Raw genomic sequence first — 27,717 nt, forward strand, 5'->3', positions numbered from 1 at the left:
CAATTTTACTGGCCCCTTTCAGACTGGTTCTGTTGGTTCTGCTCAGTATGACTGTGTTTCTTTCTATCAGAGGGACTGCTCGATATCTTTCAGAGGGAGTACAGTGAGTTCTCTCTGAGGAACTGTGACCACTCCTCTCAGAGGACCTGTGCTGTTTTCCTTAAGTAGCGCTTGTCCTCATACCTCCAAACAACGGAGATTGGTTTCCCTCATAAACTGTACTGGCCCCTTTCCAATTGATTCTGTTGGCTCTGCTTAGATTGACTGTGTCTGTCCTCCCAGATGGACCACAGTGAGTACTCTCTGAGAAAATGTGACACCCCTCTCAGAGGGCCTGTGCTGTCTTCTCTCAATAGGGCTGTGTCCTCTCACTTCCAAGGGACTGGATGGTTATCCCACTCCAACTGTACTGGCCCCTTTCAGACTGGTTCTGTTGGTTCTTCTTGGAATGACTGTCTCTGTTTCTCTCAGAGGGACTCTCCATTTCTTTCAGAGGGACTACAGTGAGCTCTCTCTGAGGAACTGCGACCACTCCTCTCAGAGGACATGTGCTGTCTTCCCTAAGTAGGGCTGTGTCCTCTCACCTCCAAGACACAGAGATAGGTTTTCCCACTTGAACTGTACTGGCCCCTTTCAGACTGGTTGTTGGTTCTGCTCAGAATGACTGTCTCTGTTCCTCTCAGTGGGACTGCGTCCATTCCTTTCAGCGGGACTACAGTGACTTCTATCTGAGGAACTGCGACCACTCCTCTCAGAGGACCTGTGCTGTCTTCCCTCAGTAAGGCTGTGTCCTCTCACCTCCAAGACACGGAATTAGGTTTTCCCACATTTCTTCCTCTACCGTCTCTGTGCTTGTGCCTCAGGAGCCTGTTCTACCCTGTTGTGGCTGCAAGAAGGCAAAACATTCCCCTAAGGACATCAGCTCCTCTGGATCATTATGCAGCAACTCCAACCTGTCCCACCTTCCCGTCTTTTCTAAATGAACAACCTGGCAAATCCGAAGCTATAGTTTACTGCCCAAACTAAGTAAATAAGCAACCAACTAACAATCTCTCTTTTCCCTCTCTTTTTCCCTCCCTCTTTCCCTCCTTCCAACCTCCCTTCTTTGGTCTCTTCCACCCTCCCTCTTAAAAGTTCTACCACCTTTGGGGCATCTGGCTAGCTCGGTTGGTAGAGCATGCAATTCTTGATCTCGAGAATTCAATTCAATAAAGTAGAGTTTACTTAAGACAAAAACAAAAACTTCTACCACCCAACCTCCTCCCAGAAACAACCTTCCCTGACCTTGCACATTCAAGATGTTGGAAGATCTGTTGAAGACTTCTCTCCATTGACCAGAATGCGTACTCCTGGGCCCATCCCATAGGGAGACCTGAAAATCTGGATACAAGAGTAGGTCAATGTCACTGAAGTGATATTAAAGTACTAGTAAGGAAACCAGTAAGAATAGAGACTTGAAGCGGAGAAAGACAACTATCATATGATCTCCCTGATATGAGGAAGTGGTGATGCAACATGGGGGCTTAAGTAGGTACGAGAAGAATAAATGAAAGAAGATGGGATTGTGAGGGAGACAAACCATAAGTGACTCTTAATCTCACAAAACAAACTGAGGGTTGCTGGGGGGAGGGGGTTTGGGAGAAGGGGGTGGCATTATGGACATTGGGGAGGGTATGTGTTTTGGTGAGTGCTGTGAAGTGTGTAAACCTGGTGATTCACAGACCTGTACCCCTGGGGATAAAAATATATGTTTATAAAAAATAAAAAATTATATTAAAAAAAAAAAGAATAGTGACTTGACTTAGAAAAGGAACAGCTATCATTCTGAAGGAAGTTAAACAGTACTAGGTACCTTTCTCTTCACTCCTACAGAGTTTATCAGTAGAGTAAGCTGAAGAGAGGAGGAATAGATAGCGAAGGTCAACTCTACTCACTGTGTCCCATTAGCTTCGGAGCAGCTCATCCTAAGATTTTCTTCCTACTGGGAAGCTGGGAGCAGAGATAAAGAAGCTTTTAGCACCCTAATTGTTGATACCACCTCTACCTTGTTCCACCCCCTTGTTGTACACATAAGAAAACAAAAAGGTGAAACCATGCCTAGGGTCATTAAGTTAATTAGTGGTAGTGCTCAGACTTAACCCAGGGCTCAAGTTTTTATATTTTGAACTCTACTATGCTGCCTTCACCGTGGAGTAGATGAAGCTGTTGGAAAGAGCAGGAACAATCATGCGAGTAGGGAGTTGGAGTAGGGGAATCAAAGTTCATAACACATATTTTTTTCCCCCAAAGGATTCTATCCAGTGCCTATGACAGGGGAAAAAGTTATCGGAACTTCCTGCACCAAACATTAATCTCACCCAATTTCTTTCCTGATACTTTGAGTTCTACACAAAAGGAAAATTAGGCAAGAAAGCATGGGGAAAGGAAGCATAGGAAGAATTATCAATCTGTTTACATCTCTTTGGAAGTTGCTCAAAAGAATCTAGCATCTTTGGAGATGCTAGAAAGAATAAGCACATTTCTTCCATTTACATAATCTTTTTCCAATTCCCTCCCTCAACCTGTTATTAAAGTCTGAAGTCTTAAAGCAGACCCACAGTTGATTTGTCAGTAGCCTTGAGCTGAAGAATCAAGGATAGGATCTTTCTGACCTGTGAGTTTCTGGATCTTTTTGAATTTATGCTTCTTTGAAGTCTAGAGAGGCACAAAGAGAAAAGAATAAAATCAGAAAATGTTCTAGGTTAGAGAATCAAGAGCACATTTCCTCTTACAGACACAAATATTGATCCAGTTGGTGTCCATAACCACAGCACAACTGGCACCCCATTCATGTATTCATAGATCATTTAATGAGTGCTTACTAAGTTCTAGGCAGTGGCTTGGGTGCTAGCACTACAAAGGTAAATATGACCCCTGTATTCTGGGAATTCACATTAATAGGGAAAACAGATGTCTAAACACCTAAGTTATAATACAGTGTGGTAAATCTAGAGCACATAAACCACATGCAAATAAATATAGAACAGAAACATCGAAATATATTAATAAATAAATTTAAATTTATAGGTATATTAATAAATAAATATATAACAGAAATATAAGCGTCAGAGAATAAAAGGACAGGGATTCACTGCCTGGGAGAGATGGGAAAAGTTACTCCAGAAGTGGCCAATTGTACTGGAGTCTGAAAAATCAGCAGAAAGTTTTTAGGTGAAAAAAGAGCATTCCAGGCAAGTCCACAGCAATATCCCCAAGAAGATTATAAAGTCAGGAGTGTCAGGTGCACATTTGCTAAGACAAAAGCTGAAAATAGAAGTGGAAGCCAGATTTTGCCAAATGATGGAATTTTAATTTTATCCTTTAGGGCAGAATTTCCCAATCAGTAACATAAACTCCTGAGTTTTTTGCAAGCACGTTCCAAGTCACTTTAAAGGCAGAATTACATTTGTTACCATTTCAAATAAAACAATTTTTATTTCTCCCTTTTGAATCATGAAATCAGTCTCAGAGAGTGTATTACAAGAGCCTACATAACATTCATAGTATTGCCAAAATGTTTTAGCTAAACAATGTTGAATAAAAGTGTTAAAAGCAAAAATTCTCCCAAGAATCCTGCTTCAACATAAGAAAGTAAATCAGTGTGATACACCACATTAATAACACAAAGGGGAAAAAAACTGGACAATTCTCTCAACTGGTGGAGAAAAAGGATTGCCAAAATCCAACACCTATTCATGATTTAATAAAAAAAAAATTAAAACACTTAACAAACTAGGGATAGAAGGGAATTTCCTCAATATAGTAAGGGGTATTAATGAAAAACCCATAGCTAATATCATTCTCAATAGTGAAAGCCTGACAGCTTTTCTTTTAAGGAAGTGAACAGACAAGGATGCTCAATTTCACTACTTTTCTTTTCTTTTCTATCTTTTTTTTTTTTTTTTACAGATTTTATTTATTTTATTTGACAGAGACCACAAGTAGGCAGAGAGGCAGGCAGAGAGAGAGGGGAGGAAGCAGGCTCCCCGCTGAGCAAAGAGCCCGATGCGGGGCTCCATCCCAGGACCCTGGGATCATGACCTGAGCCAAAGGCAGAGGCTTTAATCCACTGAGCCACCCAGGCACCCCTTCACTACTTTTCTTTAACATTGTGCTAGAAACTCCAACCAGAGCAATTAGGTAAGAAAAGTAAAACCATCCTTTCCTTTGAAGAGGAAAAGTTAAACAATCTCTATCTCTATTCACAGACGACATAATCTTATTTACAGGATATAAAGAATACACACGCACACACACACACACACACACACACAGAAACCCAATTAGAACTAATAAATGAATTTAGCAAAGTTACAGAATGCAGTATCAACACACAAAAATCAGTTGTTGTTGTTGTTGTTTTAAGTTGGCTCCATACTGGGCCCAATGGAGAGCTTGACCTCATGACCTAGGATCAAGATAAAGGTCAATATCAAGACCTAAGTTGAGATCAAGAGTTGGATGCTTAGGGGTACCTAGGTGGTTCAGTCCTCAAGCATCTGCCTTCTACTCAGGTCATGATCCCAGGGTCCTGGGATCAAGCCCCACATCTGGCTCCCTGCTCAGCTGGAAGCCTGCTTCTCCCTCTCCCACTCCCCCTGCTTGTGTTCCCTCTCTCACTGTCTCTCTCTCTCTGTCAAATAAATAAAATATTTTTTAAAATAAATAATTGAATTTAATTTTTTTTAAAAAAGGTTGAAAATAGAAACCCTGCCTAAGTTTCCAGCCTGCCTCAAGAAGTTGGGATTTATCAGCCTCCAGAAATATATTAATATCAGCTAATTTTTCAATCTCCCCCCCCAACTCTGTGTGTGTGTGTGTGTGTGTGTGTGTCTATGTGGTGTTATAATAACACATCTGGTGTTTGTCCCAGACTCCTGACACAGAGCTTCAAAAACACTGGGGGGGCACCTGGGTGGCTCAGTGGGTTAAAGCCTCTGCCTTCGGCTCAGGTCAATATCTCAGGGGTCCTGGGATCGAGCCCCATATCGGGCTCTCTGCTCAGCAGGTTCCTCCTCTCTCTCTGCCTGCCTCTCTGCCTGCCTGTGATCTGTCTGTCTCTGTCAAGTAAATAAATAAAATCTATTAAAAAAAAAAAAGCGGTCTGGTCAGACACTTGTCTGGTGCTTTGTTTAAAAAAAAAAACACTGGGAATTTCCTGAGTGATAGGAATGCCTTGGTTATGCTAATGAGGTAGAAAAGAAAAGTTACTTCTCCCTTTACTTTGGGAAGCTGAATTAACCTTGATTCAAGAATCTGATCAAGACATTATTAGAAAGGAAAACTCACAGGTCAGTCTCTTTCATGGAAACAGACACAAAATTCCTAAACTTAATATCGGCAAACGTGATCCAACAATATATAAAAAGGATCATGAACAGTGTCACAAACATGTTATATCTGTTTCAGGAATTCACAGTTGGTTTAATACTTTAAAAATTCATTGTCTTTCAGCACTTTAATAGAATAAACAAGAAAAATCATATGAACATCTCAATAGAGGCAGAAAAAGTGCTTGATAAAATTCAACACCCATTCACGCTAAAATTCTTAGCAACCAGAAGTAAAAGGGAGCTTTCTTCATCTGCTAAACAATATTTACAAAAGCGACACAGTAAACATTATGCATAAATGGTGAGTTAAAGAAAACCTTCCTCTATATAACGAAAGAAGATAAAAATCCCCACTATCTACTGAACACAGTACTGGGAATCTTACTCCATGCAACAAAGCAAGGAAAAGAAATAGAAGTCATAGGATTAGAAAAGAAGAAATAAAGTTATCATATGCAGACAATGGGACTGTGTAGGGAATCACAAAATGCCTTTGGAAAAGCATCTACCGATCCATTTTCAGGATTGATAAGCAAATTAAGCAAGATTTTTAGATAAAAGGTCAATTTAGGAACCCCCCCCCGCCTTATTTTTTTGAAAAGTCCAGTTTATTTTGAGGTATTTATTATTATTTTTTAAAGATTTTATTTATGGGTGCCTGGGTGGCTCAGTGGTTTAAGCCTCTGCCTTCAGCTCAGGTCATGATCTCAGGATCCTGGGATGGTGGCCCACATCGGGCTCTCTGCTCGGCAGGGAGCCTGCTTCTCCTCTTTCTCTCCCTCTGCCTGCCTCTCTGCCTACTTGTGATCTCTGTCTGTCAAATAAATGAATAAAATGAAATCCTTAAAGATTTTATTTATTTGAGATAGAGACAGTGAGAGAGAACATGAGAGGAGAGACGATCAGAGGGAGAAGCAGACTCCCCATGGAGCTGGTAGCCTGATGCGGGACTCAATTCCGGAACTCCAGGATCCTGACCTGAGCCAAACGCAGTTGCTTAACCAACTGAGCCACCCAGGCACTCTATTTTGAAGTGTTGACATAATTTAGAAAATGACATTTTTTTTTTAAGATTTTTTTTGAAATAATCTCTACATCCAGTGTGGGGCTCAAACTTACTATCCCAAGATCAAGAGTCACATGCTCTACTGACTGAGCCAGGCAGGTGCCCCTAGAAAATGGCATTTAAAAGACCAGACCTGGGTGGCTCAGTGTGTTAAAGCCTCTGCACCTGGGTGGCTCAGTGTGTTAAAGCCTCTGCCTTCGGCTCAGGTCATGATCCCAGGGTCCTGGGATCGAGCCCCGAATTGGGCTCTCTGCTCAGCGGGGACCCTGCTTCCCCCTCTCTCTCTGTCTGCCTCTCTGCCTACTTGTGATCTCTGTCTGCCAAATAAATAAATAAAATCTTTTAAAAAGTAATAATAATAATAAAATAAAATACCAGAATTGTGTCCCTCCTAATAATCATCATGACCTCTGAAATTGTCTCCCATCCCTCCAAAGTAATTCTGATAAGACTTAGATCCAACTTCCCCATTTAAAGAAATAGAGAAGAAAAATGGAACATATTAAATAACAACATGAGTATTTAATCAGTAAAATCTTGCCTGCAAAACCCTAGAGGACAAATGATCCATTTGTTTAACATATAAATGGAAAGAATAAAAGAAAGATATGGAGGTAGGGAATCTACAAATTTTAAGGAAATTAAACACACCAACCAATCTCAATATGTGAACCTTATTTAGATCTTGAGTCAAACAGACTGTAAAAAATGATTTTTATCATTTATGATACATTTGGTATTTGAATACTGATGGATATTTGATGGTACTCAAAGATGATTGTTAAATTTTTAGGCATATAATGATACTGTGATTAAGTATTTTCTCTTAAAAGAGTCTTTTCCTTTTAGAAACACGTATTTAATTAGGAATGAAATTATGTTACCCGACATTTGCCTTGTCAAAACAATGTCAGAGTTGAAGCTGGGTTATGGAATCACGAAGATTCATTATGCACTTTTTTAAAAGATTTATTTTTTTATTTATTTGACAGACAGAGATCACAAGTAGGCAGAGAGGCACGCGGGGGTCAGGGGGGTGGGGAGCAGGCTCACTGCTGAGCAGACAGCCCGATGCAAGCCCTGAGATCATGACCTGAGCCAAAGGCAGAGGCTTTAACCCACTGAGCTACCCAGGTGCCCCTGAGCCACCGTTTTTGCCTTCAGATGCCCAAGATGAAAAGCAACAGTTATTCCCATGGTTTAAGAACCTAACCATCTGGGCACTTGGGTGGGTCAGTTGGTTGAGTGTCTCTTGATTTGGGCTCGTGTCCTGATCTGAGAGTCATGGGATCAAGCCCCACATTGGGCTCCATGCTCAGTGGGAAACCGACTTGAGGTTTCTCTCTCTCTCTCTCCCTCACTGCCCCTCCTCACTGCTTGCGCACACGCTCTCCCTAAATAAATAAAAATAAAATCTTTATTTTTTTAAAAAGGACATGACCTTCCACCATTTGGGATAAACTGCAAAAGCTCCAGAACTCCCATACAGTACAAAGATTGGGGGAGGAAAAACGGACCCTGGGCTTTTTAGCCAACCTAGGTCATAGGAGGCTTAAAGCAGATTATACTCAATGTAGACAAGGAACTATATTTGCCCTTTCTTATATCTAAGTGTTCTGGAACAATGCACACCTGTTAAAGTCAATGAACTTTCATGCCTCACCTGTTACATGGGGGAAAGTGGGCATTCGTCTTTTCCTCTTAAAGATGTTAAAATGAACTTTCCAACTTTAAAAAACATGCTGCTTTAAAGTGAAAATATTATATACCTAATGTCACTTATCATGTATTATGAAAAAGAGATAAAGCGATGTATAAATTCCCAAGGGGTTGACAAATTTTGACAACGAAAGTTTTCAGGGTCCAAACAGGCTGGGAAAAGCTGCTGCAGGTGGTGGGGTGCTGAGAGATTTTGTTTGTTGGTTCAGTCAGTTTTGGCGAGTGACACAGTCAGCCGTGGGAAGCTCTGTGTGTGTGGTTTCTCTTCCATAAAGCCAGGGCTATGTTCTATGCTCTAGGCTGGAAAAAGTTGGTAGGAGACCAGCCAGCATACCATAAATAGATGAAGTCCTAGTGAGGACAGTAATACTCAAGTGGGATTGCTGTGTTTGAGAGATGTTTATGACAAGAAAAAACACTGAAAGGAACTTTGTGGCCAAATATGTTGATAACTAGATCTACCTCCAAGATCTAGAGTATAGGCTAATGCTGTCCAATAGAATTTTCTATGATGATGAAATATCCAAGATCTGCTCTGTCCAATGTGATAGCCTCTAGCCACATGTAATACTTGAAACGTCCACAGTGCGAGTAAGGAACTGAATTTTAAATTGTATGTAATTTTGGATAATTTAAATTTGAATGGCGCCACGTGGCCAGTGGACACCGGACTGGGTAGCACAGGTCTAGACAATTAATTTGAGCGGCAAGGTGAACATCTCCGCATAGATTTTACAAGCACTTCAAATGGTATAGTTCATTTTCAGCCTCCTACCACACAACTTCTGCCTAATGTTTCCTATGTTGTTCAAAATGCCATCATCTTGTCCGTCACCCAGGGTTAAAATTGAAAAGTCATGTATTCATTTCACAGACACCCAGGGAGCACTTACTAAATGTCAGGGAACATTTTTCACGCAACTAGAACAATCATAAAATTTGTACAGAACTACAAAAGATCCCAAACTGCCAAAACAATCTTAGGGGAGGAAAAAAACACATCTGGAGGGGTCACAATCCCAGATTCCAAGGTATACTACTACAAAGCTATAACAATCAAAATAGTATGGTACTGGCACAAAAACAGGCACACAGATCAATGGAACAGAATAGAAAGTCAGAAATAAACCCATGATGATATGGTCAATTAATCTTTGACAAAGGAGGAAATATGTGATGGGAAAAAGTCTCTTCAACAAATGGTGTTGAGAACACTGACCAGCTACATGCAAAAGGATGAGATTGGACCATTTTCTTACAACATACACAAAAATAAACTCAAAACAGGTAAAGGACCTCTATGTGCGACCTGACACCATAAAAATCCTGGAAGAGAGCGCAGGGAGTAAGATCTCTGACATTGGCCACAGCAACATATTTCTAGATATGTCTCCTGAGGCAAGGGAAAGAAAAGCAGAAATAAACTGTTAGGACTACACCAAAACAAAAAGCTTCTGCACAGCACAGGAAGCAACCAACAAAACCAAACAACAACTTACTGAGTGGGAGAAGATATTTGCTAATGACATATCCGATAAAGGGTTAGTATCCAATATAGAGAGAGAAATTACACAATTCAACACCCCAAAAACCAAGTAATCCAATTAGAAATGGGCCGAAGAGAGGTGCCTGGGTGGCTCAGTCAGCTAGGTGTCCGACTCTCTATTTCAGCTCAGGTCGTGATCTCAGAATCATGAGATCAAACCCCATGTTGGGCTCCACACTCAGGGCTGAGTCTCCTTGAGATTCTCTCACTCGCCTTCTGCCCATCCCCCACACTCATGTTCTCTCTCTCTCTCTAAAATAAATAAGTAAAATAGTTTTTAAAATTTAAAATAGAATTATATTATCGAGTAATTGCATTATTGGATATTTACCCAGAAACTTTGAAAACACTAATTCAAAAGGATATAGTACCACTATGTATATAGCAGCATTATTTTTTTAAAAGATTTTATTTATTCAATTGACAGAGAATGAATGGATGAGTGAGGTGGAGGGACAGAGGGAGAGAGAGAAGCAGGCTCCCCCTGAGCAGGGAGCCTGACAGGGGGCTTGATCCAGGACCCCAGATTCATAATCTGAGCCGAAGGCAGACACTTAACCAACTAAGCCACCCAGGTGTCCCCAGAGTAGCATTATTTACAAAAGCCAAATGATGGAAGGACTCCAAGTGTCCACTGACAGATGAATAAATAAAGAATATGTGATACACACACATACACAAACACACAATGGAATATTGTTCAGTCATAAAAATGAATGAAATCTTGAAAAAAATGAACGAAACCTTGTCATTTGCAACAACGTGCATGGATCTAGAGAATATAACGCGAGGTGAAATAAGCTGGTCAGAGGAAGACAAATTCCTCGTGATTTCACTCACATGCGGAATTTAAGAAACAAAACAAATGAACAAAGGAAAAACAAAGAGAGAAATCAAAAGAGAGACTCAAGTACAGAGAACAAACATGGTTCCCAGAGGTGGGGGGTGGGGGATGGGTGCACGGGATTAAGAGTACACTTATCTGGATAAGCACTGAGTGATGTATAGAATTGTTGACTTACTATATTGTACACCTGCAACTAATATAACACTGGATGTTAACTATACGGCAATTAAAATTATAAAATAATAAAATAATATAAAAATTACCTTTCTTTAAAAAAAAATGTGACAACGCACCTGGTTGGCTCAGTGGGTTAAACCCTCTGCCTTTGGCTCAGGTCATGATCTTAGGGTTCTGAGATCCAGACCAGCATCAGGCTCTTTACTCAGCAGGGAGCCTGCTTCCTCCTCTCTCTCTGCTGGCCTCTCTGCCTGCTTGTGATCTCTGTCTGCCAAATAAATAAATAACATCTTAAAAAATAAGTAAATAAATAAAATCATAAAATAAAAAAACCGTTGGACATCTTTTTCTTTTTTTAAGATTTATTTATATTTGAGAGAGAGAGAGCGTGGAGCAGGGGGAGGGGAGGGAGAAAGGAGGAACAGAGAGAGCCAGACTCCCTGCTGAGGGCAAGGCAGGACACCGGGCTTGATCTCACAATCCTGAGATTATGACCTGAGACTAAATCAAGAGTCACAGACGAACTGAGCCACCCAGGGGCCCCCTGACATCTTCCCATTGCATATAGAATGGATATATATATATTTATATATACATAGATATATTTATGTATGTATGAACTCTTCAGCCTGGCATTGAAAGCCCTCTACAATGTCACCTCTGTCAATTTTCCAGATTTTTCTGTCACAGACTACCCTATAATTCTACCTTCCAAACACATAGGTGTCCTCTCTTCAAACATATTCAACACTCTTCAGTTTCCCCTGCTTTTCCCCAATCCATTCCTTCCAACTGGAAAGTCGTCCCTACTGTCTTCCATCCACCCTATCCATGTCCAAAGCCCTTCTCTTCTTCTGAAGCACAATTCAATACTGAGCTCCCCCAGATGCATTTTCTAGATCCCCCTGCTTCAAAAGACTGCCTCCAACCTCTTCAGCACCATTTATACTTCTATTAACACTTATCATTTTCTCTTTCATTATGTATATATCCATCTGTCCGCCCAGGTTCTCCTAGAGCTCCTAGAGGGTGTGGTTGGGGTTTTATTTTTCCTCAATGTCTAGTGCGCCACCAAACATAATAGGAGCTCAAGGTTTGCTGAAATAAACTGAAAGGAACAGGACTGAGCATGATTGACACTTCTAGGAAGACATCCATAGGCACTGTCTCAACTCCCCTCTTACCCCACCCAGTTCCTCCCCTGGCCCAAGAGGTAGGCGTTTCCAGTGCTTCAGAGGCAGGGACGGGGAGCAGTGGATTTCCAGGGAAGGTTGCATCACATACCTCTGAGGCTCTCTTGGCTGCCACCTGTTCCCTGCTCTGTCTTCCAGAGAAGAGCAGCCAAAGCCTCCAAAGGAATAAACCAAGTAGTAGAAAAAGGCTGACACATGACGGAGGAGGTATGGCCAGCCACCAAAACGGTGCCATTTCTCAACCCCCTGCCTCTCTCAGCCAAACAATATTACCCCTCAAGGCTGTGACTCCATATGACAGCACAATGGTCATTGCAATGTCAACCTGACAGGGCCCAGCCAATGTGCGAGCTGCTTGGGTCTCTTCTCTGAGATGTGTCCATCAGAGGCCCCTTCCTGCAGCTGCCCATGGGCTCTGCCTTGGCAGCCAATGCTCAGGGAAGACCTCCTTTAGCATTCTACTAGGATTGGGTTGGCCAAGTTGGCATAGAGAGTATGGAGGGAAGATTTCAAAGGAGCAGCCCCTCCAAAGGGCTTATCTTGTCCTATAAGCATCTTCTCTGGAACCTTTCACTCTCTAGAGGTCCAGGTCTGCTGTCCTATGTTCCCAACCACAAATTAGAATACGGAGGCAAGTACATTTTGGAAAACTAGGCTATCGTAAGTACAGATACTCTCAGGAAATGTGATTATACATGGTTTCCTAACTCCAAAGATTGACACATTTCTTAGTTGCTATAGTATTGAAACAGAGATGAGATGTCACTTAGGGAAATTAAATGATCTTAGAGGATCACTCAGCTCTAAAATCCATAGTCTTATTTTCTATCTAGAAGAACTGGATTCTCTATGGTTAATTCCCTGTAAACAAAATTTACAAAGAATCAAATTATGCTGCTGTAAAAATGAATAAAATTGACCAGGTTTTTTTTTTTTCTTGTAGGAATGTTAATTGGAAGATCAATTCAATTAAACAGCTATTGAATAGCAGGCACTGTTTTTGAAAAAGTCAATGATGGTATCTTACCTCACAGAATTGTCAACCCACTGGGGCAGGCAAAGTAATATTCTCAGGAAGCCCATCATCAAGGAAGTGGTTAAAAAACACATGATATGTCCATATTATGAAAGACTTTGCAGTCATATAAAGATTATAAAGAATGATACTTGATAGGCTGAGCACACCTTCCGTGGCAGGTTACTAGTATATTACAGCCTGGAGTTCTAAGGTTAGGGGTGGAGGTACAGTTTTGGTTCTTAGAACACGTGTATACAATTTGACAAACACTTATAAAAAGGATTTTATTTATTTATTGATAGAGTGAGAGAGAGAGGAGTCTCTAAGCAGGGGGAGGGGCAAAGGGAGAGGGAGAAGCAGGCTTCCCACTGAGCAGAGAGCCAGACACAGGGCTTAATCCCAGGACCCCAGGATGGTGACCTGACTCAAAGTCTGGTGCTTAAGCAACTGAGCCACCCAGGTGCCCCACTTTTTTTCTCTATGTGTTTAAAAATGTATTCTTTCAGGGTATCTGGGTGGCTCAGTGCATTAAGCCTCTGCCTTCAGTTCAGGTCATGATCTCAGGGTCCGGGGATCGAGCCCTGCATTGGGCTCTCTGCTCAGCAGGGAGCATGCTTCCTCCTCTATCTTTGCCTGCCTCTCTACCTGCTTGTGATCTCTGTCTGCCAAATAAATAAATAAAATCTTTAAAAAAAAAAAACACCTTGACATCTTTTTATTTATTTATTTATTTATTTATTTATTTATTTATATTTGAGAGAGAGAGAGCGTGGAGCAGGGGGAGGGGAGGGAGAAAGGAGGAAGGGAGAGAGCCAGACTCCCTGCTGAGCGCAAGGCAGGACGCAGGGCTTGATCTCATAATCCTGAGATTATGACCTGAGCCTAAATCAAGAGTCACAGACGAACTGAGCCACCCAGAGGCCCCCTGACATCTTCCCATTGCATATAGAATGGATACATATATATTTATATATACATACATATATTTATGTATGTATGAACTCTTCAGCCTGGCATTGAAAGCCCTCTACAATGTCACCTCTGTCAATTTTCCAGATTTTTCTGTCACAGACTTCCTTATACTTCTACATTCCAACCACATAGGTGTCCTCTCTTCAAACATATCCAACACTCTTCAGTTTCCCCTGCTTTTCCCCAATCCATTCCTTCCAACTGGAAAGTCGTCCCTACTGTCTTCCATCCACCCTATCCATGTCCAAAGCCCTTCTCTTCTTCTGAAGCACAATTCAATACTGAGCTCCCCCAGATGCATTTTCTAGATCCCCCTGCTTCAAAAGACTGCCTCCAACCTCTTCAGCACCATTTATACTTCTATTAACACTTATCATTTTCTCTTTCATTATGTATATATCCATCTGTCCCCCCAGGTTCTCCTAGAGCTCCTAGAGGGTGCGGTTGGGGTTTTATTTTTCCTCAATGTCTAGTGCGCCACCAAACATAATAGGAGCTCAAGGTTTGCTGAAATAAACTGAAAGGAACAGGACTGAGCATGATTGACACTTCTAGGGAAGACATCCATAGGCACTGTCTCAACTCCCCTCTTACCCCACCCAGTTCCTCCCCTGGCCCAAGAGGTAGGCGTTTCCAGTGCTTCAGAGGCAGGGACGGGGAGCAGTGGATTTCCAGGGAAGGTTGCATCACATACCTCTGAGGCTCTCTTGGCTGCCACCTGTTCCCTGCTCTGTCTTCCAGAGAAGAGCAGCCAAAGCCTCCAAAGGAATAAACCAAGTAGTAGAAAAAGGCTGACACATGACGGAGGAGGTATGGCCAGCCACCAAAACGGTGCCATTTCTCAACCCCCTGCCTCTCTCAGCCAAACAATATTACCCCTCAAGGCTGTGACTCCATATGACAGCACAATGGCCATTGCAATGTCAACCTGACAGGGCCCAGCCAATGTGCGAGCTGCTTGGGTCTCTTCTCTGAGATGTGTCCATCAGAGGCCCCTTCCTGCAGCTGCCCATGGGCTCTGCCTTGGCAGCCAATGCTCAGGGAAGACCTCCTTTAGCATTCTACTAGGATTGGGTTGGCCAAGTTGGCATAGAGAGTATGGAGGGAAGATTTCAAAGGAGCAGCCCCTCCAAAGGGCTTATCTTGTCCTATAAGCATCTTCTCTGGAACCTTTCACTCTCTAGAGGTCCAGGTCTGCTGTCCTATGTTCCCAACCACAAATTAGAATACTGAGGCAAGTACATTTAGGAAAGCTAGGCTATCGTAAGTACAGATACTCTCAGGAAATGTGATTATACATGGTTTCCTAACTCCAAAGATTGACACATTTCATATCTGCTGTAGCATTGAAACAGAGATGAGATGTCACTTAGGGAATTTAAATGATCTTAGAGGATCACTCAGCTCTAAAATCCATAGTCTCATTTTCTAGAAGATTTATTATGTCATTACACCCAGAGTTATCTGGATTCTCTACGGTTAATTCTCTGTAAACAAAATTTACAAAGAATCAACTTGTGCTATACTATAAAACTGGCCAGGTTTTTTTTTTTTTTTTCTTGTAGGAATGTTAATTGGAAGATCAATTCAATTAAACAGCTATTGAATAGCAGGCACTGTTTTTGAAAAAGTCAATGATGGGATCTTACCTCACTGAATTGTCAACCCACTGGGGCAGCCAAAGTAATATTCTCAGGAAGCCCATCATCAAGGAAGTGGTTAAAAAACACATGATATGTCCATATTATGAAAGACTTTGCAGTCATATAAAGATTATAAAGAATGATACTTGATAGGCTGAGCACACCTTCCGTGGCATGTTACTAGTATATGCCAGCCTGGAGTTCTAAGGTTAGGGGTGGAGGTACAGTTTTGGTTCTTAGAACACGTGTGTACAATTTGACAAACACTTATAAAAAGGATTTTATTTATTTATTTGAGAGAGTGAGAGAAAGAGGAGTCTCTAAGCAGGGAGGGGGCAAAGGGAGAGGGAGAAGCAGGCTTCCCACTGAGCAGAGAGCCAGACACAGGGCTTAATCCCAGGACCCCAGGATGGTGACCTGAGTCAAAGTCAGATGTTTAAGCAACTGAGCCACCCAGGTGCCCCACTTTTTTCTCTATGTCTTTAAAAATGCATTCTTTCAGGGTATCTGGGTGGCTCAGTGGATTAAGCCCCTGCCTTCAGCTCAGGTCATGATCTCAGGGTCCGGGGATCGAGCTCCACACCAAGCTCCCTGCTCACTGGGGAGCCGGTTTCCCTCCCTCTCCCTGCCTCTCTGCCTACTTGGGATCTCTTTCAAATAAAGAAATAAAATCTTTAAAATATATATATATTCCTTGTGTCTTGAATATTCTCTCACCATTATGTTTGAGTTTTGTGATCTCTGTCAAATAAATAAATAAAATATTTTTTAAAAATGATGATATGGAGGGGCGTCTGGGTGGCTCAGTGGGTTAAGCCTCTGCCTTCGGCTCAGGTCATGATCCCAGGGGCCTGGGATCGAGTCCTGCATTGGGCTCTCTGCTAGGCAGGGAGCCTGCTTCTCCTCATCTCTCTCTCTGTCTGTCTCTCTGCCTATTTGTGATCTCTCTCTCTCTATCAAATAAATAAATAAAATCTTAATAAAATGATGGTATGGATATACTTATACTGAAAAGTGTTCTTATTTTTCAGTGAAGAGAAGCAAGTTAAAAACAGCATGGCAAGGATGGTCCTATTTTTGTATAAGTATATTTACATACTTACACATGCATAAAAAAGCCTAGAGGGACGTTCTCCAAAATTTGTCTAAGTGGTTTTTTGGAAGAAGGGTGGGTTTTTTTGTTTTTTGTTTTAAACAGATTTTATTTATTTATTTGACAGAGAGAACACAAGTATGCAGGGAGGCAGCAGAGAGAGAGAGGAGGAAGCAGGCTCCCTGTGGAGCAGAGAGCCAAATGCGGGTCTCTATCCCAGGACCCTGAGATCATGACCTGAGCTAAAGGCAGAGGCTTTAACCCACTCAGCCATCCAGGCATCCCATTCTACGGATATGTTTTTAAAATGGGAAACTGGTCATGTCCTCTCTGATCTACCACTTGTAGGCTCTCTCTTTGCTTACTTCAGATGGCCAACAGACACATGAAAAAGTGCTCCATATCACTCGGCATCAGGGAAATACAAATCAAAACCACAATGAGATATCACCTCACACCAGTCAGAATGGCTAAAATCAACAAGTCAGGAAATGACAGATGCTGGCGAGGATGCGGAGAAAGGGGAACCCTCCTACACTGTTGGTGGGAATGCAAGCTGGTGCAGCCACTCTGGAAAACAGCATGGAGGTTCCTCAAAATGTTGAAAATAGAACTGCCCTATGACCCAGCAATTGCACTATTGGGTATTTACCCTAAAGATATAAATGTAGTGATCCAAAGGGGCACATGTACCCGAATGTTTATAGCAGCAATGTCCACAATAGCCAAACTATGGAAAGAACCTAGATGTCCATCAACAGATGAATGGATCAAGAAGATGTGGTATATATACACAATGGAATACTATGCAGCCATCAAAAGAAATGAAATCTTGCCATTTGCAACAACATGGATGGAACTAGAGCGTATCATGCTTAGCGAAATAAGTCAAGCAGAGAAAGACAATTAACATATGATCTCCCTGATATGAGGAAGTGGTGATGCAACATGGAGACTTAAGTGGGTAGGAGAAGAATAAATGAAACAAGATGGGATTGGGAGGGAGACAAACCATAAGTGACTCTTAATCTCACAAACTGAGGGTTGCTGGGGGGAGGGGGTTTGGGAGAAGGGGGTGGGATTATGGACATTGGGGAGGGTATGTGCTTTGGTGAGTGCTGTGAAGTGTGTAAACCTGGTGATTCACAGACCTGTACCCCTGGGGATAAAAATATATGTTTATAAAAAATAAAAAATTATTTACTTTAAACCAGAAAAAAAAATAAAAAAAAATAAAAAAAAATAAAATGGGAAACTGGGTGTTTTGTTTTCATAACATTAAAAAAAAAAGCATTTGTATCTGAGATTTATTCTTTTCCTTGGCACAGTCAAGGTCGAATTTAAGGAATATAAGCGATCCCTTAGATCCTCTAGTCTCCTGAGAACACTGGGGCTCAGTGAGCCCACTGAGCCACCCAGATGCCCCTGGAAGAAGGTTATTATGGATGCTTTTCTCCTTTTGATTTCTGTATTTTCCAAAGTGTTTACAATAAAAATATCGCTACTATAATTATAATTTTCTTTAAAAACACAGATCTTTTTCAAAGATCACAGGTTAACATTCCCTACTATATCCCCTATCCCTGGAATAGGACCAGGCATGTGATAGGTACATAATGAATGAATGAGTAAAAGAATCTGGCTCAATTCATGGATATGGTGGAAATTTGTACTGTAAAGTGAAATAAACCACAGACGTAGAGTTACAAGGCCAGGGTTCGAGTCCTGGCTCCTGCTTTAGCCACGTGGCTGTGATTACAATGCCTTAATCTCTTAGTTTCAGCTTTTTATCTGAGATGGGCAGAAAAACCTACATCCCTCAGGAACCCATTATGAGAAATGATATTATAAATGAAATAGTTTGTAAAGTACAGAGTCCTACGTGTGTATTAGGTATGATGACGGCACAGTGGAAGCTGGAAGAGGCATCTCACATCAAGGAGGGTTCTAGACAATGTGGGTTTCATTGGAGAAGATTTCTCAGGAGATGCGAGATGTCAAAGGAGACAACGAATATGGAAAGTATGCCAAAAAAGTAGAGCTGTGACCAATGAACACCATTTGGAAGGAAAGACAAAGGTAGGCACTGGAAGGAGCATGGACTCCCTGGCTCAAGGGGAAGGGCTTCCTTTGAGTTCTGAGTGCAGGTAAGAAAGCATGGCAGCTGTTTGGTCAAGTCAGGAAGCTTCCTGGAAGAGGTGATCTGAATAATGGATGAGACCACATCTCTCCAGCGCAACCCTTCAGGGCCCTGGTTGTGCCCTGTGGATGATGGGCAGGAGTTAGGTGAGAAAACCGAGGAACCACAGATGCAAAACTGCTTTCTTTCTTGGGCCACAAAGCACAGCTGAACTAATATTCAGATGTCCCAGTGCCCTCTCCAGACCAAAATGCAAAGTATATCCAAATTGATAATTATTTCTATGATTATTTTCAGTGTTTGTACTGATAATGTCTTGCTAAAGCATTATCAGTGCGTCAGTAGTGAAATTATAATTAGTAAAATTATAATTACAAATATTATAATCAATTATAATTAGTGAAAACTAGTGAAATTATCATTTCATTATATTACAGACAATATCAGTAATTTTATCTGCAGTGAATTCAGCATAGTGACCTTGCAAGGATATACCTTAAAGACTTTTGTATAGTGAGGATGACTATATCATCAACAATGAACCTGAAACAAGGGACAAATGAATATGTGTCAGGTGACGGGTGGTCTGGCCTGTCTTTTTCATATATTCCTGGAGAGTACTGAGCCATTACCTTGGAAACACTGACCAGTGACCCGGTAACACAAGAACTTGCCCAGCTGGCTTTCTGGGAGTCCAACAAAGCTTTCCACCCTCCAGCCTTGAGGTTTGTTTGGCTGGTTTTTTTGTTGTTGTTTTGTTTTGTTTTTAGATTTTATTTATCACAAGTAGGTAGCAGTAGGGGGCAGCAGGCTCTCTGCTGAGGAGAGAGCCTGATACAGAACTCAATCCCAGGAGCCTAAGATCATAACCTGAGCCAAAGGCAGAGGCTTAACCCACCGAGCCACCCAGGCACCCCAGCCTTGAGTTTTCTAATTTCTGGAACCCTTGCCCCTCTGAGTCCCTCAGCACAGAGAACACCCTCTCATTCCCCATACCTGGATGAAGTTCCCTTCGTATTCGAAGAAAAGCAGTGGCCACGTGATGCTGATGATGGAGGGAAGAGCTTCCTCAGAGGGGTCTGGAGAAACAGAGAGAGAATGAGCCAGAGCAGCATCCCCAGGAAGGCCTTGCTGTAACTGCCACCCCAGGTTCCGTCCCCAAGGCTGGACCCTCACCGGCAGGGTCTGCCCCACGGTGCTATGCGCCAGGGCCTGGATGTGGGCCGTCTTCTCCTTCACCTGCTCCACCAGCGCCTGCACCTCCCTGAGGTTGTCTAGGAGAGGGGAGGGCGCCAGAGATGAAAGCTGTTCTTCCTGTTCCCTGTGGTCCTGTCAGGACACGCGCCCCTCTCCCTCCCTCGGAGCAGGTGCTTTAAGACCCAGAAAAATGACAGCTCCCCTGAGTCACTCCCCTGCCTCCCTCTGCTCACCCCACCGCTCCTGCCTTCCCTCTCACCATCCAGGGTGAAAATGAAGACCACGGTGCCGATTTCTGAGGGGGATGGCAAGATGCACGTCAGGAGGTCCTCTTGGGAGAAGGAGAACTGGGGACCCTGGGCACGAGAAGATGGGGGGCACCTCCCATGAAAAACTCCCGCACACAGACCTGCGGACCACAGAGAGCCTCACAGGACCTCTCACACAGCGTCTTTGTACACAGATGGAAGAACTGAGGTTCAACGAGGACAAGTGTTTTGCCCAAGATGATGCAGCAAGTTGAGGGAAGAGCCCTGGACTAGAGCCAGCTTTAGAGGGAGAATCCAGAGCCTTCTGCCCTCCCTGTGCTACCCCAAAGCCTCCTGACCTCTAACCCATATTCCCTTCCCTGGACTGTCTGCCTGCTCTCCTCCCCCACCTGTCCCCAGCGCCCCTCCCTCCCACTCCCTGCACACCTGTCACCTTCACAACCTGCCCCATGTCCCGTCATCCCCCCGCCTGGTGGAGGAGCTCCGTCCTCTGGTTAAACATGTCACTGTGATCACCAGTGAGAAAGCTGCGGACATCTCGGTAGTCTGGAACGTTTAAGGACAGGGAGAAAGGAATGATGGGCTTTATAGGAAAGATTGATTCTAGGCTTGGGGGAACGTTCATGGGTCTTGAAGGAAAGTGCCCAGAGGGGTGGAGGGTGAAGTGTCACACACGCGGGAGGCCACAGCTAAGGGGGGATGGGAGTGGAGGGACCCAAGCCTGAGTAGGGGTTCACAGCAAGGAGCATTTGACTGAAATGCCTATTCAAACAGGACAGTCTGGACATTGAATGAGGAATCCCCATGGGCTGGGGATGGGGGGAGGAAATCGGTTTGCATTCAGGAGGAGCCAGGAAGAAAGTCTGGAACTGGGGTCCCACCGGCACCAAAGCTGTGGATACACTCCACTCCATCCATGATGGCCATGATGCCCAGGGTCTGCCAGCCAACCAGGTACACGCGGCCTTTTTCCTCCAGGCTGAGCACGGGCCAGAGGTCAGGACACGAGAGGAGATGCAAAAAGATCAGGGATCAGAGCAAGATGCACACGGCCAAGCACAGGTGCAAACCAACAGAAAGGTTACCGCGCCCTCCACCACGCAGACCTGCTCGCCTCACCGCGTTAAGGAGTCCTCAGGGTCTCCGCTGTTCTCAGGACAGTCCCCTATCCACGCGACCTCCCCACTCCTAACACGTTTCCACACACCTGGTGCTGGCTTGCATCGTCAGGGCAGCGATCTTCCGGCTTTGACTCTAGGTCACCTGATGAGCCCGCTCTAATGTCCGCAGGATTTCCAGAAGGCACCTGGGAGAAAGGCCACCAGCTCCCGGGGCGGGCCCAGGGCCCCCTCTAGACAGCATGGGTACCCAGCCCTGCCCAGGGGAAGGCACAATTCCCTGACAACTAAGTTCTGCTGGTCCCTAGCGGAGGTGCGGGGAGTCCTGTCAGAACGCAGGGCAGAGGACAGAAAGGACTTCCGGGAGCAGAACACAAGACCCAACCGAGGCCGAAGGACATGAAGAGAGCGGGGCGAGGAGGACGGGCTCGGAGCGGACGCGGAGGTCAGCAGGGATTCTGGGAGCCAGGCCAGAGACACAGGCCCCCGCAGAAGGAGTTCTTCCTGCACGACCTGGGCCCTCCCCAAGCCAAAGACTCTCTGAAACGAGGTGAGCTTTCGGTGTTCCGGGTGGGCTCAGGGATTAGGTGTCCCAGGTGGGCACAGAGATCAGTGGGACCTGAGGAACCCAGGGTCCCCAGGAAACAAGTGAGACTTTGTGTGCTAAGAAACCCAGGCCAGCTCTTTTCCCACGGCCCAGGGTGCGGTGGCGGTGGGACTGGCCCTGAAATGAGCATCCACTGCGGCACATACATTTTTGGTGAAGGAGACTCCTCCATTAAAAGGAGCAGGGTTAACAGTATCTCAGACTCATTTATATCGTCACTTGAATTACGCTACAAGCCTGGAATCTGGGAGTTGAGAAAAGGACCTCAGAAAGCACCCGGCCGCCCCGCCCCCCAGGACCACCACTGCATGTGCAGAGCCGCACTTGAGGAATCCACAAGCCTTCCCTGGAACATTCCAGCGACAGAGCCTTCAGCTACATCAAGAGGCCCACGCCAATGGTGAAGTCATCTGAGCTCCCCGCACCTGGCCGGGCACCAGCATCTCCAGGGGTGGTCTCCAAAAATAAGGCATTTCAGGGCCTCACCCCAAAGTGACAACATCCGAGCTCTCGCACAAGTGCCTACGAAACTACTTTCTTCTTGCTTTAACACTCCTGAGGCTGAACATCCAGGGAACCACACCTGAGCACTATCGGTTTCACATGCTGATCTCTGGGATCAAAGCGGCCATCTACATAGAGAATAAGGCGGAGGTGATTGGGTGGCACAGAGTCCTCAGGAAAGGGGGACAGGGTGGGTTTTGAGTAGCCAGAGGGGGACCCAAGGGGAGCCTAGGATGACAAAGGAGAATGGTTGCTACAATAAGGGAGCTGGGCAAAGGGGAATCAGAGGCCACTCCGCACACACGGCTCCTTTGAACAGATGCTTCTCTTTGGGGTCCGCATCGTCCCGACCCTATTCTATCTCCTGGGCCTTGTTTTCCTTGTCTCTTCATTCCTGTTTTGAATGTCTGCTTTCTGGTATTTGATGTGGCCTCTGTAAGCTGCCTTCAATCCTTCCCGAAACAAGAGACTACATCAACCAGTGGACCAAAAAAACGAAACAAAAACAGAAACAAAACAAAACAAAACAAAAACCCACCAAAAACAAAATCCTCATAAGCTCAGGGACAGTCCGTATTTACTCTAATGTTCTGAGATGTGGTGAGTAAGACCATAGCCACCATGCCCTCCTCTTCGTGGCTGTAATGTAGATTTTGGTTTTGTTTGTTTGTTTGTTTTGTTTTAAAGATTTTTGTTTTTTTATTTGGCAGACAGAGATCACAAGCAGGCAGAGAGGCAGGTAGAGAGAGGGGAAGCAGGCTCTCTGCAGAGCAGAGAGCCCGATGCGGGGCTCGATCCCAGGACCCTGGGATCATGACCTGAGCCAAAGGCAGAGGCTTTAACCCACTGAGCGAGCCACCCACTCGCCCCTGTACTGTAGATTTTGACAGGTTTCCTCTCAGCCTCCCCCAGGGGCCTGGCCCGTCAATGCCTTTCATTACAGTGGGCTCACCTGGCCATGTTTACGGGGCTGAAACCAATCAGGACTGGTAAGAAGGTGCCTGGGCTGTCCATGCCGGAGTCCACCTGGCCTGCTACAAAGGGAGCCTGATGGCAGGGGGAGAAAAAGGGCATGATGAGAACGCAGGGGTTACTCTAGTGTTTCCTGAGGCGCAGGACCATCAGATTACCCCGAGTCCTTGTTAGAAATGCAGAGTTCCAGCCCCAGAGAAGATTTACTGGATCTGCCTTGGAAGAGGAAAGCTCCAGGCCTGTATTTTTAACACGCTCCCCCAAGGAAATCCTCTGCATGGTAAGGTTTCAAAACTCCCGGACTAAATTGTATGCTCCTTAAGGTCGGTGTCCTGCCCTCCTTGTGTGTCTCCTTCCGCATCTAGCATTGCTCGACCTGTTTCTCTTAGTGAATTGTTAGAATCAGTACACTGCAGCGGTGAGAGAAAATTGGGGACACCAAATCCAGTGCTTGGAATCTTGTCAAAATGCAGATTCAGACTCAGTAGGTCTTGGTGGGGGGCGAGATTCTACATTACTAGCAAATCTTTGGAGATACTGATGTTGCTAAGCAAGGACCATGCTTAAGTAGCAAAGGACAGGTCCAGGGGTCAGCTTCTTATATAAAGAGCAAGAGAGTAAATATTTTAGGCTTTGGGGCCCCTGTGAACTCTATACAATACCCAACCCTATCGTTGTAGCATGAAGTGGCCATAGATCTTATGTAAACACAAATGGCTGTGTCTGAATAAAACTTTATTTACATAAACAGGCAGCAGCATGATTGGCCACTGTGGTTTGCTGACCCTGGGACTACTTCATCTACCTTGCTTGTTGAATGGACTGATACACAGGTATTCTGGAATCGGATCCTTTCCCTGTCATTCCACATTCATGCAGCTGGGTCTCAATTAGTGAGAGTGAAATCAAAATTCCTTGCGCGAACCCTTTCTGTTTTCTAGTACCCACTTCCTCAATCTATTTTCCATGCTGTTCTGCCCCCACCCCCTTCCTCCCTGTAGAATGGATCCCCCCAGGCTGTCTTCACACTCACAGAGAGTCCCACCGAAATGCCAATGACAATCACCCTCTTCTTCCCAGCGACCACCTAGGAGAGGAGGATGGGTGAGACAGTGCCACCAGGAGGATTCTAGGATACAAACCTATTGCATGGAGATGTCAGGGTCAGGACTGGGGAAGAGAATGGGCTTTGGCTGGATGGGGACTCTAGTGTCTTCGTGAGAAGGAACAGACAGAGACGTCTGGTTGACTATCAGGGGAAAACACAGACCTTCTTCAGTTCTTCAATCCCGTGCAGGGCACTATCTTCTGTCCCCTCCCTAGATGCCACCACAGACCTAAGAGGACAGACTCAAAGTCAGTGGCACTGGTTGGAAAGCAGAAGATCATGGTATACTAGGGAAGAAAAGGGAATGCTTTAAGAGAAGGGAATGATGGAAAGATATCATTGACTGAAACACCTACTAGTTGCTGAATACCACAACAGACACTTTTTAGGGCTGGACACTCCAATTACAACAAGGGCCAGACAGGTGACATGAGTATGTGAAATGGGCGGAGGATAAGGCCATAAGAAATAATGGGGACCAAAGAAAACTGGGCACGATCTCCACCTGAAAGCCTGAAAATTCTATTTCTAGAAAATACTATCCAGGCCAAAGAAAATATTCACAGGCCACCGTGGCTTACCTGTCACTGCTTGCAATGAGGTAGGTGTAGAGGTTTCTGTCCTAGAACTTTCAAAGCTGGTTGAAGAAGACCTGTCAGCGGGGAAGGACACGGGTTAGTGATGAAAGTGAAGGGAGCGGTAACCTTGGATTTTGACAACGAGTGTGAGGATTTCCCTCAGGCCAGCGCTTAAGCCAGTCCTGCTTGGAATTTGGCACGTCGAAAGCTACTTGCAGATGACAGCTTGGGGTGCATGGGATGTAGAGACACCCTCAATAGATGGAGTGGGGCCCAGGTGGGTTCAGAAGATATGGGGTTCCACGGTGAGATCTGTCTTTGAGAAGAGAGGGAGCCAGGCCTCAAGAGGGCCACCTAGGAGCTTAGCTATGATGAGCTTTATGGTCCTGAGGGTTACCCCGAGAAGGCAGAAAAAGGAAAATCGGGGACCAGGGTACTCACCGACATGAGGAACGCCATCCTGCCAGAGTTTCCCCCTCCACTCAGCACCACCAGCTCCCCCTCAGGTTCCTGAGAAAGAAAAATTCCCAGTGTCGCCAAGGCCTAGCTCCTAGCTCAGCTTGGGGGAAGCACATTCCTTCTTTGTCAGCAACAGAAGAACTCCTGGGGAGACTCCTTAACCCTCCTTAACCACAAAAGGGAACAGAAAGATGCCTGGATTTGAGAACGAAACTTCATTCTGACTCCTAAATCTGGCTTAGCTACTTACTCCAACCTTACTCATTCCAGAAAGGACAGAGAGCAGCTTTGTCATCCAGCAATCACTCAATAAAAAGCAGCGCTACCCAGCAATTATTAGCTGGATATATTTGGGCAAGCTACTGTGATTGTCCTTTGTTTTCCTATCTGAAAAAAAAAAAAAAAATGGAGACAATCACACTCATTTCACAGGTTTTTGCAAAGGTAATGAGAGTGAAAGCACAATGTCAATTACAGAGTGTGATGTAGATAATAGCTATTATAATTACTGTTGATTAATAAGATGACAATAAAGAGGCCAGAGGGAGGACTGGGAGAAAGGAGAATGGAGATGGAGTAAAATGAGAAGTGGAAGCCAAGAAAAGAGAAAGGGGGGAGGGAGAGAAGTTAGGAGGGGAGGAGACAGAGAGACTGTACCTTCAGCACTTGCTGCACTTTGCCAGCCACTTGGACCATGGTGGTCAGAACTGATTCACTATACAGTCTCTGTAGGGAGCAGGTGGGAATCAGAAGCCAAGAAAAGGGCAGTAGATTTGGGGGAGGGGGAGGAATGAATGGTGTGGTGGAGGGGCTCTCAGGTCTCAAACACGAAGGACCATTGGCATGGAGCTGGCATCTTTATTTTCAGTGTCCAGGGGATGGGTCTGGATTACCTAGTCTGTGGGCATGACTTGCCCCACCTCCTGGAAGATCTCAGCATCACATTGTCCCAGCAATTGAACAATTTCCTCGGCATCTGCTTTGTCGAGGTCCTGGGTCAGTGGGTTTGACTCCTCTGTGATTGGCAGGGCTGCCTCATACCCAGACCTCTAGAGGGAAGGGGCACAAGGATGCAGACAGGAAGCCCAGGCCTCGCTCACGCCTCTGGATCTGGAGGTGGGAGCGGCAGCAGGCACAAGGTTTGGGGACACACACACACACACACACACAGCATCCAAGGATTTAGCCTGAACTTGGTACTCTGGGCCTAAAGGGGAAGGTCAAACAGGAAGATGGGAAGGAGGAGAGGGAAAACAGAAACCCAGGGTGGAGGGAAGTCCAGAAGAGAAATGATTCTAGGAATCAGTGCAGAAGACCAACATGGAGAAGGTGGGATGAGGGAGTCTCACCTCCCACTTGCCAGGCTCTGGGGTCTCAATCGCGTGTTGAAACCATTTTGTGCCTGGCACGGTCACATGCTCTGGACACCCTGTCGTACCTCCATCTTCAGCTACACAAACGCTTCTGTCACGCTAACTCTGCTTCCAGCTGGCGGGGGCCTTATCTGAGCCACAGTGATGATTAACCCAGGTACCCTGGCCTCTCCGAGCACCGCCCCCTCTGAGTATCTCTCCCCACACCCTTTCCCTATCAGTTGGCCCCCAGCCCTCTGGGAACCCCAGGGAAGCTCTAGGGCTCCCTCTTTGCATACATGCACACTGCCCAGCCTCTGTTTTGCCCCATGAAGGGGGAAACCTGAGGTTCATTACTCTTAACCTTTGGAAATAATGACCTCTTCTCCAGAGGACCTGGAGCTCAGAAGTGCAGGGTAATACCCAGTCCCATGACAATGAGAATCCCTGAGCAGGGATTCTTCTGGGACAAGGATGAAACAGCAGGCCAGAGATCAGGGTCCTCAGGGACAGCAGAGGTCAGAGGACCTGAGCCGTGGCTTGATCACATGTCCAGAACACACAGTACTCCGGGCCCCTCTTGCTCCATTTCACTCTTTCATCTCAGAAGGAAGGTAACAGAAGCTTTGGAGCCCCAGGGGGACACACGCTGAACTGAATATTACGGGAGAAAAGTGCCATGGAAATAGAAATGCTGCAATGAGAATTAGAAACCAAAGTATCTGCCCTAAACACAACATGAGCCAACAGTTATTTACACTGAACCA

The 27,717-nt window shown here is 44.8% G+C and overlaps 2 pseudogenes across 2 annotated transcripts in view; one reads left to right on the forward strand and one right to left on the reverse strand.

The window, feature by feature from the left end:
• LOC309870608 (glucokinase regulatory protein-like) overlaps nucleotides 1–27,717 on the forward strand; it is an 878,156-nt pseudogene that overhangs the window by 138,538 nt on the left and 711,901 nt on the right. The window lies entirely within an intron of this gene.
• LOC309871794 (glucokinase regulatory protein-like) lies at nucleotides 1,935–27,575 on the reverse strand (annotated as a pseudogene). The gene is made up of 13 exons (XR_014316506.1): nucleotides 27,479–27,575; nucleotides 26,492–26,647; nucleotides 25,143–25,198; nucleotides 24,596–24,790; nucleotides 23,434–23,528; nucleotides 22,464–22,609; nucleotides 21,460–21,558; nucleotides 21,134–21,231; nucleotides 20,243–20,278; nucleotides 19,963–20,060; nucleotides 19,783–19,865; nucleotides 2,652–2,694; nucleotides 1,935–1,989 (listed from the first exon to the last, which is right to left on the reverse strand). The product of XR_014316506.1 is annotated as a glucokinase regulatory protein-like (transcript).

Source organism: Mustela nivalis (assembly GCF_964662115.1).
Source record: "Mustela nivalis genome assembly, chromosome: 8".
NCBI classification, from domain to species: domain Eukaryota; kingdom Metazoa; phylum Chordata; class Mammalia; order Carnivora; family Mustelidae; genus Mustela; species Mustela nivalis.